Below are 12,592 nucleotides of genomic sequence, written 5' to 3'. Positions count from 1 at the left end.
CTTCTATTATATTATACTAATGAGGCAACATGTTGTGGAATAATTCCTGGGCCAGGCCCAAGCAGGAATGGATAATTACCTTGGGTACTATACAGCCTCAATATTAATGACTCTGAGAAAACCTCAGAAGATTCAGAGGTGTGATAATGCAAAGACTCCAGCTGGATTTAGGCCAAATGCCCCATTCGTATAAACATGCTCACCTTTATTGACTTCAGGAGAATTATGCAGGCTTTTGTTTGTTGCGAATGCGCTTTAGATGATTCACAAGATCATGCCCAACCACGTCCACACTCTTTAGATTGAAGTTGAGCTTGAAATATTGCAGTGTGAATAGCAGATTCCTTTTTGTCTTGCATAAAGCGTGTTACAACTACAGTGTGTTACGACTATAATTAAATTGCTGATAAATCCCCTTATCTCTCATGCTGTTCCAGGAGGCAATAATGAAGATCTGCTCCTGATGAGCATCAACATACCTCTTTCCCTGTGTCACATCAGTTAGGCAGGTCAAGTTCTTCATGGTGACCCAAGACAACATCCTCTGTCCAGGCAGTTCATTTTCATCTTGGTGTAAAGCACAGATCTGCTGTGGGACTTTTTGACCTTTAATTTTCAAGTCAGGACACAACCTAGGACTCAAAAAAGAAATTTCATTCGTGCTTGAGGCTCTTAAGTGGGATACACACATGCATCCTGAGACACTTCAAGTTCAGGGAAGCCCATCCTATTGAATTCAGCCTGGAAATGGTAGCAGTCCCTGAGAGCTACCCATTAGAATTTGCTTCCCGCTTGGTAATTTTGTGACATATGCTGAATGCTGAACAGTGCTTTCCCGGACTTCCGCAATTGCTAAAATCAATGCTCACCTCTAATATATTCCGACTTAAAGTGTACAACCTTGTTTAAAATGCACTGCTAAAGCATATATTTTCATGTATCGTTATGTCTAAATGCATGATAACCAGGTTGAAAATCAAATTATCTGTGTTAAGGTGAATATTACAATGTGACTACTGCCTGCTGTGCCTCGAATGAATCTTGTAAACACAATCAAATCTCTCTCTTTCTCTCCCTCTCACAGACAGAGAGAGACACATGCACGCCCTTGCAGAAGAAAAGAGATTCTTCACCTTCTGCCATCGTATTGTCACAGCAGCTCATGTTTATTGTGAATGACATCTTCAGCTACATCTCAGCATGAGCTCTGGTATGCTGGAGCTGAACATCCTACCAGGAAAATCAGCAGTGACATTAAAGTTGTTTCATGAATAATGAAAAAATAAATATCACATTAACTGTAGGTACACAAAATGCTTTGTTTAACTAAAAGGGTTTGCAGAGAAATTCCAGGTCTCTGAGGGTAGATACTATTTTATTAACTGTGGGTAGAGAACTTATTTAGATGGAGCTGTTTTCATTATATTGGTAATTTTCTCAATTACACAAATGAGGGAACATGTGATCAGTACTATTAGTAGGACACAGATTTCTCTTTTACAAAACTCTAAACTACCAGAAAATCACAAAACAACAAACCCTCCATACTTGCAGCCAATGAGTCTTTCAGCAACTTACATGCTGTATAAGGAGGTTTAAATACGTCTCCCAAGTCCAAATTTGTATTACAGCAGTTTTAATCATTTATGGGGGCAAAAAGGCTTCAGAGACAGTAATGCAATTATATAAGTGTATAATGCGAAAGAGAATTCAATTGTCTCAATGCCATACAAGGCAAGCTTATTACAAGATCCCAGCAAAAGATGCTTAAAACATGACTGCACTGGATCCAGAGTTTTGCTGGCAGCATCAGTGTGTGTTCCTGCCAATCGTCAGAAGTTCATAATCACAAATTTCAGGGAGAAGAAACAAGCTTCATTTGAATTACGGGGTTATGGTGACCAGAGCTTTATACAAAAGTTATTTGTAGTGGAAATACTATATTTTGCCCTATTAAGGACAGAGCAAACACACTTTTTACATAGCATTAATATGTCAGGCAAAAGTGAAATCTTTCAGTGATTTCAGGCTTTGTGCTAGGCTGAAACTCGTGACCTTAAAATGCAAGGGTTTCTACAGAAACACAAACATACTTGCTTCAAAAACTGGAGAACAGTCTTGCTAACTGCCCCTTAAAGCAAATAAAAAGAGCTGTTATTCCCCATTCTTTGCAAAATTTCATTCATATTCATATCAAAAACACTGAGAAATGTTCCAAAGTGCCAAGAAGCATGAAAACTAATACTAAACACATTGTTGATATCCTCCTAACTATTGCTTATGAACTTATCAGCATGGAAATACTTATTCTCAGTAGAATTTCCTGAATGGCAATCCCAAATAATCGGCTTCATAAATGGTGCAGCTAGTAAATAGAGGCTAAATATTAGTGATTCAAAAGACCCACCTTCTCTCTCAAGGAGAGTGAAGAGATTTGTTTTCTAGTTTTCACTGAGGTAAGCACAAAAATGGTGTCTTTTCCATAAACCAAAGGCCTTCCACTTTTTATATAGAGTAGTGTACTTTATGACTTCTTGTGAGTTCAAGTTGCCTGCATTTCCTATTCATGCAGAAATGCTCATTTCCTGTCTAAAACACATGCATTTATTCTTATTTGCTTACCATTCTAAACAGCAATAACAAAAAGACCAGTAAACAGAAATATCACACCTTTTTTTTTGTACCAATATGCAAAGCCTCTACTCATTCTCTGCCTTTAAACAAGACAGAAAATTAAGAACTGTTTTTTTGTTGTTGTTGTTTTTTAATCTTGTTTTATTTTTTTAAATGTGCCAATGCTTAAAGCAAAAAATAACAAGGACATAAATCTAAAATGTGCATCTCTTCAGGCTCCTGCTACTGTCAGGTGAGCTTAGACAGGTGGTTCAGAGTTCCTCCTTCCTATCAAGAAGGCAAATCATGAATTGAGGGAGGGTCAACAAGTAGATCTGACATATATAAAGCGGTGCCTCAGTTATCTCTTGATATGCAGTCAAAACAGTTAAAAGTAAGCAAAGGTGAGAGCAAGTAAAACCCGTGTATTACCTGGGAATGTGTCTGTCAATAGCAATGCAAGCTGTGTTTCTATCTATTATACGAGAAAGGTAAAAGTATTCTACTAGGTCACTTAGTTACTTCAACCAGATGGAATCCAAAATGTTCAGAAAATTAAAAATCCATTTATTCCTCCAAAGTTGCATTCCATCTGTTTCCAGACATTTATGGAATCTTTTTGCATGCAGGATATGGCAACCACTGGTGCCTTGGAAATATTTCTTCCCCATGCAGCTCACAGAAAGCCAGGCTGGCTGTAGACAGCGCTGGAGTAAGCTTTTCAGGTGCTTTTACTTCCCTTCCAAACATAGGAAACTTTGCTTTTGTCTTAAATACAGGAATCATAAAACCCCATTTATTATTGTCTGCAAAGATGCAACAAGAACTTTTAACGTTAAAAATAAATAAAATATAATAAAAAAACAGGCTATTCTCTACTCTTTCCACCTTGAAAATTTTAACTTTTCTGCCAGTCTGTTTCTCATTTTCAGCTTGTGGAGACAATAAGAATGATTCAGATGCTATGAAGGAATGCAGCCTGGCATGTAGTGATCTCCACCCTGAAGATAAAAGTGACAAAATTACCCCAGAAGTTATGAGCTCTAGTCTTCATCAATCATTTTTCAAGAAATATTTTATTCCATTCAACTGCCTAAATCTAACTGGGGTACGATCCCCTTCCTCCTATCACTGTTCTCAGCATCTTCAGCTTCACCAGATGGAAGGATATCATCTGGCATGCAGGCCAGGCTGAATTTTCTGTATATGACACAAACGTCCACATGTCCTCTGTTTCCTGAAGACTTTCCTTTGCAGTCACTGGCTCGTACAATAGCTCTGCATCACTGAGCCTTATCCTGCTTGGTGCTGAGAATATTTTATCCCCTGGTCAAGCTGACCTATAAGGTAAGTACAGGCTACATCTACACTGTCAGCTAAGTTATAATCCCACTTTTCTTCTGATTATCCATACCTCATGTTAAATCACTCCCAGCTTCTTTGTTGGAAGGAGCCAACTACATCCCTCCAAGCTGAAAGACAGTCAGCAGATAACTCTGTACCAGAACTGCTTCTTATAGGACAAAACCGCACCAGGTCTGGTGGTCTTACAGAGTCCTCCAGTGCTACATCAGCAGTCTTTTGCACCATAAACTCCCTTCATGCCCCTATGCCAAGGCCCAGATTGCTACAGTGTGTGAATCAGGGGAGATAAACGTTTACCATTACCCATGTCTGCATTTTGTTCACCTCCCCAAATCTAACTGGCAGGTGTTTGTCAGATGGAAAGACAAAGCACTCAAATATCTCAGGCCAGCACATCAAAAAGCAGAGAATTAGCTTTTAAGCATAAGACTGCATTTTAAAAAATAAGACAGAAAATCACAAATGGTGGGTGATTTCTTCGTGTCTTTGGGTTTTGTTCTGCATGTCCAATCATGTCTTCACATTTTTTTTCCTGTAACCTCAAGGGCAGTGGGAAAAAAAAAGGAAGTTAATACTCACATTTGGTCTCATGCTGCCCCAAAGTGACACTTTAAAACACACACGTGTACACACACACACAAATCCAGTAATAATATTGCCAGACTCTTACTGAAAACTGTACAGGCAATATCAAGTCCTGCTGTTTTCTTCATCACTGCAGACGTGAAATCCACCAGGTCTGACACTGGGGTTGAGGAACACATGTTGACACACCATGTTCGATCAACAGTAGAACCAGAGACTAGATCTCCTCCTTCTGGGGACAAATGTTTTCCTTCAGTTGTTGGGAAAGCTAAGACTGAGGAAGCTTGCTACCCAAGATGGACAAAACACAAGAGGCAAAACAGCAAAATCAGAAAAAAACCACCTAACTGATACAGGATGAGCTGCCGAGGAACACACTGAGAATGCATCTGTCCACGTGAGACAGACACACATCTCCCTGGCTGTGATCTTCTGTCCACACAAATAAAATACCCATCTCTCACGAGCTAACACTAATTAAAGGTTTCCTTTGATTACACAGAGGGACTTGGACCCACACCTCTGTATCAGCTGAAGTGCCTGCGCTGCTTCTCTTTAGTTTTACCCATCCCCTGCTAAGTTTAGAAGAAAAGGCAACAGCTGTGGCTACTGACAGAACAAGGTTGGCAGCTGCAACACTGAGATGCCACATTTCAGTATATAATTTCCCTTCCACAGTGTCTCTCCCTAACTTTCCTCTTTAAGAGGCACTTAAAATCCATGTGTCTGACTCAATTATTGTTATTGTAGCTACGGAACAGAATGTGATGCTGATGAGGGCCTACCTGTCTAGTTAGCTTCCCTTTCTGGATGCTTTCTTTCTTTGATTCATCATTGCTTGTGACACATGTATTGTCTAAACTATGTTCAAGAACAAGTCTCTAATACATTCAATGGAAGAAGGTGAAAATCAGAAAACGGCGTATCAGTTGCATGCATAAATTTATGCGTTAAGTTTAAACAGCCATCTTCTGAGAAATATCTTATGTAGAAACCATGATTTTATTGTAAATTAAGAATAACACGTGTGGTAAAATTAAGAATAAAATTTCTTCTGCTTCCTTTGATTAGGAGAGCGCCGACATAGCATAAATGCTCTGTCTTTACGAGCTCATCTAGAGATTCTGCGTTCCTTCAGCATTCAGTACATTATCAAATCATATCCCAAGTACTATGAATTCATGCCCCAGAGGGCATGAACCCAAATTTAAAGTCATCATCATCCTGTATATTTTCTGCTCAGTGGAAGGTTTTATGATACAGGCTGAATGTCTTTTCAGGACAATCCTAAAAATAAGCTAATGCAGTAGGGACTGAATTTATTGGACATGTACACTCACCTCCAGTTGATGCTCTCCCTAGGTCAGTTCTCATGTGATTGGCAAGGGATCGTGACAGCTTGTATCTTCCTATGAGAAACCTGTGTAGACACTGGTAATTAGAACTGCCACTCAGTCCTTCCTGACAACAGCTACTGCAGTGGAACGGGGCCTCTGAACTAGCTCCTACCTCAGGAAAATCCTGTTTCCCAGTGTCTCCTCCGTAGGCACACACCTATTTGCATGTAAACATTCAGTAATTTATTACACAACACAAAAACATTGGTACCTTCAAGCTGAGAATATAGCAGTTGATAAACAGCTAAGAACTGCAATTGCAAAGTGTCACCTGCAATGTAGCTCTCTCCCAACAGCCTTGCCTGACTGCTGGCTGAACCTCCTCGGTAATGGAAAATTTTAGAAGGGTTTCTGTCTCTTTCTAAGAAGCCTCGTGCTTATCAAAGTTAAGAGTAGTGAGGCTCATAAGCCAGGTCAGTTTTTTTTTTATTTTTTTCAGAAAACAAACAAACAAGCAAACAAACAAACAAACAAAAAAAAAAACAATAACAAAACAAAACACAAACTCCACTGCGGTTTGAAAATATCAGTGCATTTTTCTTACAGCATTCTACCCCAATCAGCACAAAAACAGCAATGCCCAACTGCCTATATTTTTACTAAAATTTGATTTACTCACAAGCAGCTAATGACTATAACTGAGAAAAGGAACAAAAAGTAATGCAATAGTTAAAGGAACATGAGGTATTCCTGGTCCACTGCTACACTTGCAAGATACAAAGAATAAGGCAAGATATCTGGAAATATTTGCAAATGAGAAATATGCTAAAGTATTTTCTTGTACTGTGATGTCTTTGTTCGAAGTCCATAAAGGCTGGGTATCTACCGAATGAAATTTGGATTCTATTCTCAGTTTTGCCGCAATTTTAAGGTATCAATTTAGATACAGCTTCTTCGTCTGTGAAATGGGGCTAACAATAGGGCTCCAGTTTCCATGTGTGGTGCTCAGTTAAATAGCATCATGTTAAATAGTGCTTATTTTCCCACAGTAGGGAAAAAAAGAGGCAGAGCAAGGCGGTCAGGAGTTTTTGAGATCCAAGGTTGAAATGGCAGTGAAATCTAATCTCCAGACTGTGGAAATCACTGGAAATTGACTTCAAAACATTGTTGATTTCAGTGGGTTTTGGATCAAGGCGTAGGAGAACAAACTTACCGCATGAAGACAAGTTTGTTTTGCAGAGCAATGCTTGACTTCTTGATAGAAGCAGCCCCAGTGCTGAGCCGAATTGTACCTTGGGGGTGAACCTATGCCAAAGGGTTGTATACAGTTGTTGGGAGTGTCAGGAACATAGCGGGGAAAGGAGTTCCCCCTCTGCCTTCCTCACAGCTTGTTCAGGACAACACCGGGAATTTTCTGGCTTACCCCCTCGTAAAGCAGAAAACATTTGGCACCGGATCAGGTGTGCTGAGCTCCGCAGAGCGAGGAAGCCATGTAGCATGGCAAAGGGCAGGCACAGGGAGCTGCTTCTGCTTCCTGCCACAGCAATATCAAGCCTGCCAGCTATGGGAATTTCTGACACAAGGTGCAGAACAACTTCTAGAGCACTTACAGTGTGCCGGAGCTGGAAGGCTTTGCAGCCACTGCAATACTGCCTTCATTTTCCCCGTAACAGTCCAGCCCAAGAAGTGCACAGAACAGTGTATTAAGCATCTTGATAAAGTTTTTGGCAAGCACTCTTCAGAAACCAACCCAGAAATGGCAGCGCTATATTTTTAGACAGATAATTACATGGGTACTCCCATGGATGTGCTTCAGAATGAATCCAGGAGTGTAATCATGCAACGGGTCAGAAATTATGGAGTGAATAGTACCATATCCTTTTTAGACTTCTATTATAGCCCGGTGGCGATGTGATCGTGCTGTATTTGGGTAATGCTTCAGAACACCATACATAGGAAGAAGTGTGGAGCTTTGTCCATCTTCACGGAGACTCCTCATTGAAGTGTCCACCCACCACAAACACAACACACCCTTCACTTCTGTTACTGTTAAACTATCTGTTCCCTGCATTCAAAACTCCCGTTAAATTCAGCACTGAGCCCACAGGTTTCTATCAACTCCATCAACTATACCATTTTCAGAGGGTACAATACATAACATGTCAGCAGCACCAAGTTCATTTGGGATATAGCCCATAGCTCCCTTCTCAGGTATGGTGGGCAAGAACAATGTTAATGTGTATATAGCAAAATACTCATTGTTAATCTCAGATAAAAGGCATTTAAAAAATGCTACAGATAGCTCAAAACATATCACTGCAATCCCAGGCAACACAGGTGAAAGATTATTTCTAAAAGAAATCACAGCATCTTAAGCAGTGAAGCAGAGTTATGGTAGCCAAATAATTTGAACTCTGTCCTTTCAGATAGCACATAATATCACCGATCTTAACAGCTCATGGTGTTTGTAGTGTTCTGATTTAGAAACAAATGAGCTTTTTTTTTATTCCTTTCCCCTATAACCCTTCACTACTATGTAATAATCTCTATGTGAGTTTTCCATGTACTACTACAACAGGTACCTTGTGAGAAAAATATTCCAAATTAAAGATGGGTCAATAGCTGATTTTTTAATTATTATTATTTTTAATGTAACTGTTTATTGGCTGAGGTTGCTTGTGGAAACTTCTCTTTTAGATAAATTTGTAAAGAAATGTTCCTTTTCAAAATGAGTCTTGTCTGCCAATCCTTCTCCAGCCTTTCCTATTTCCCAGTGATGTGGTTAAGCAACTGGAGTAAGCATGGACCCAACAGGTACTTGTAGTCCAAACTTAATTACATTTGAGTCCATTTCAGTTCAGGTTTGATTCTAGAAATCACAATGAAAAGTACCCCATTTCTACTGGTGTGGTCACAAATAGCAGCATGTCTTCTAGCTGGAGAAGGATGAAAATGCTCTGAAGTTTTATAATGTCAGAAGGGGCAGTACAGCCAGTACGTTGGAAATGCCCTTGGTTAATATAATATAGAAAACAGCTAGAAAATGATTCTGGTCGAGACTGACTAAAAATATGCTCGCAAGATCATTAATAGAACTTTTTTCCTGTAACTGAAGGGCAATTTGGTAAGCCATCCTTTGCCAGACAGTGCCATTAATTGCAATTGGTTCTTAGCAGAAATCCAAAATGATTTTCTCCTATAGAAAAGCCACACATCCTGAAGGTAAACTGCTGGCAAGCCCTTGAGTGGTTATATTACAAACCAAGCAATTTAAATAATCCTCAAATTTACTATGTTCAGCTAGATGCTCAGGAGAGGTCCTCTTTTCCATCGGTTTCCAAGAATACACCAATATAGCGCCTCTTATTTTTCACAACAACTGATCGGCTTTGTGTGGCTAGGACTAAATTACAGTAGCAGGATTTTAACAACTGCGGAAAAGACTGTAAAACTTTCTGCCCCTTATTAACTACTGTGTAACTATTAGGTTTATGGGCAATGTTAACATTGCAGCATAGGAACAAAAACATTGTAAACGGTCTCCAAAACGTTGGAAAGCAATTTTCCCCAGGAGAGGCAGGGGGCCCTTCCAATCCCTGTAAGGTATGGAAAGGGTCATGTGGCACACATGTAAAACTAGATTAAACTCTCTGTTGCTAAGTAATTAAACCTAATTGTAAACCTGGGCAAGTGCTAATTTTAAAACTGAGCTCCCTGCTCAGAGCTCCAAAATCTCTACTGAAAGTTCATGGAAAACAAAAACTGCCTCTTTAAAAGAAATCAGCTTGCAGCTCCCCAGAACGGAGCCCCTGGGCAAGTGGTTCAAAATATGATTTTTATAAACAAATCTGACATAGCAAACTTAATGCGAAACCCTATGCATATAACATCACTTGTGTGTGCAACTCATTTAAATTATCGTTGTAGAGAGAAGGAAATAAAACTGGCATATTAACCTTTGGCACAACAGTACGCACACACTAGCGATGTTCAGCAGCAGATGATATTACTTTGACTCCCACTAGTATTGTCATGGTGAAGGGTCTGTCAGAATTCTTGTTCTAAACATTGACAGTCAGAGTTTATTAATTCAGCCATGAGCATCCGTTCCAGACCTACCTTGGCATGTGCAGTCTTGAGAGCACGATCTTTTTTAGTACAACTTCCCTTTCCCCATCACCACTGTATTTAAAGTCACTGAATGAAAAAATAAAACAAAACAAAAATTCACGAAATACAGCATTTCCCCATCACCACTGTATTTAAAGTCATGGAATGCAAAAATAAAACAGAACCTAATGAAATATAGCATTCCACAGCTTACTGCCATAAGCTCATTGGATGTCTTGCTTCCCAATTGTCCTTTTTAAAGAATGGCCTGCTAATTCTTCCTTCAGAGAGTGAACCCTTCCCAATAGTTCAAAAGGACAAGCTAAATGCATAAGTAAGATATGCTTATATAGGTTCAGATATATTTTTAAAAGTGATTGCATTACAGACCTTTTGCAAGATAGACTTAAAAAACAACCTACAAATGTAATTTAACACATTCTCGGATATTTTGGTCTGGTGAATGCTCCACATTATTGAATATATTCCTGTACAACTGCCCAGAATATCACATAAAATGAGCCTTCCTTGTTAAAATGCCCAGAGAGGTTGTGGATGCCCCATCCCTGGTGGTGTTCAAGAGCAGGCTGGATGAGGGCCTGGGCAATATGACCTAGTGGGAGGTGTCCCTGCCTACGACAGGGGGATTGGAACTAGATGGTCTTTAGAGTCCCTTCCAACCTCAGCCATTCTAAGATGATATGAAATGATGACATACTGTCTGTGAAATTTTGCTCAGAAGTTTCAGACAACACAACAGCTTGGGGAGTCCATTGATATGGTTTCTTCATGCATCTTAAAAGTGAAAAATGGTTCATTACATATGAAGGACATAAGGCTTACCTGTTGCATGATTTCACCTGGAGAACAGTTAGCTTTCAGAGCAATGGCAAATGGAGACAAAACCCAGCCCTGTTCCAAGTGAGAACATCTCTTGGCTCTTTATTTCAAAGACTGACTCATAAAATGGAAAGCATTAAGCCAAAAATTTCAGGGCTAAACAAGTCTACAAAGTTGACATTAAGTGAATCTATCTTGAGAGATGATAATCACGACAGCATGGCAAGTTCTGCAGTCCAATTGCATTTCCCTTGCCTGTGCAATGAAATTGGAACAAGTGCAGACCTGCTGCTGTGCCGCAGGATACAATGGTTGAAATTATCATCTGGCTAATTGGAAAAACTGTTAGATTTGAAAAAAAGTTGGCTTTACCAAAATAACACAGGGCTAGAGTAAGGCAGGTTTATATTATATATATTTAAATGACACCTAGATAAATTGATTTGAGCAACCCTCGCTTTCTCTACTTTGTGCAAGAATCCTGACAGCCAATTCTATTTCTTCTCCTTTCTGCCTGCAACCCCATGGGCCAAGCCATGACATGGGCAGTGCTAAGAAAAGCAAAATGTGATGCATTCTCAGCATTGCTGGGTTAAGAACATGACTCCTTTTCTATCATTACTTCCTCTGATGAAACTGGAGCAAATCAGGACTGCAGGAGCAGATATGCAAGCTGTATCTAGCACAGGGCCAAAGATCAATGTATGAGAAACAGAAGGGAAAAAAAAGACATTTTCAGAACTAACAATAAACTGTGAAGAAACTTAATCCTCAAAGGTCAGATGCACATCTGAAAGGCCCAGGCCATGCCTTTGTATCAGAATGTTACAACATTAGACCTAATGACTTAATAGTTTTGCCCTTGACTTATGTCAACAGGACCCTATCTTATTACATGGTAAATTAGTTGCTTCCAGCCTGCTCCAGACTCCTAGGTGATAGGAAGATAGAGGCACTTGCAGCAATATCAGAAATGCAACCTAGCCCTCCTAAACAGTGTTACTTAGTAGTATTTAGTAGCGTTTTAATTTTTGTGCATGTGTTGGTGTAGAGGAAGCCTGGACGTGGAGTGAGGAAGCTGCCACATTTGGCACCCGGGAGACAAAATTGCCAGGAAGGCATGTCCTCACATACTGTGCTTCAGTGCCATCAAAGGTCACCGTCTGCTGCAGATACCAAGGGATAATGAATTCAGGTCAGGCATAATGACGGTAGGCTCTAGGTAACAGAAGAGGCTTTCTTATGCTCCTTCCCTTGTCTCAGGGCAGTTTGCATCTTTTACAAACTTGCACCGCTTCCTCCCAGAAACAGCTTCCAAGCCTGGCACAGCACAAAGCCACCAGCTGACCAAGGTGCTGTAGGCTGCATTAGCACCTACTTATTCAGAGGCTCTTCCTGCATAAACCAAGGATAAGCAGCACTTTCTGAAAGAGTTGCTGTGACAAGGCAAGTGTTGCTTCTGTTTAAATCAAGAAAATCCCTATTTTCTGATTTATCCGGAAGTCTTTGTTTCACATCTGTCCTAAAAAAACGTCTTCTGTCAGCTAGACAAAGGGTTAGTTTTCACAATAAATACACAAGAAGGGAGAGACATGCTTGTATGGTTATGTAAGTCTTCTTTAAGGAGTTTTACAGGCAAGTAAGATGCAGCTCCAGACACTAGACTTTTAAATCATTTAAAGCTGACATAAGCTGATCCTATGCGCAGTTTATAATCATGTTTTTACTTTTCAGCCCTGACA

At 39.9% G+C, this 12,592-nt stretch overlaps 1 long non-coding RNA gene across 1 annotated transcript in view; it reads right to left on the bottom strand.

Annotated features, from left to right (window-relative positions):
• The window catches only part of LOC106018859 (uncharacterized), a 618,314-nt gene that overhangs the window by 87,134 nt on the left and 518,588 nt on the right, over positions 1-12,592 (bottom strand). The window contains exon 13 of the long non-coding RNA XR_011807997.1: positions 480-632. This is a non-coding gene — a long non-coding RNA (uncharacterized lncRNA). The remainder of the gene's footprint in view (positions 1-479; positions 633-12,592) is intronic.

This window comes from Anas platyrhynchos, chromosome 3 (assembly GCF_047663525.1).
Source record: "Anas platyrhynchos isolate ZD024472 breed Pekin duck chromosome 3, IASCAAS_PekinDuck_T2T, whole genome shotgun sequence".
Taxonomy (NCBI): Eukaryota; Metazoa; Chordata; class Aves; order Anseriformes; family Anatidae; genus Anas; species Anas platyrhynchos.
This window is presented reverse-complemented; position numbering and strand designations above follow the sequence as displayed.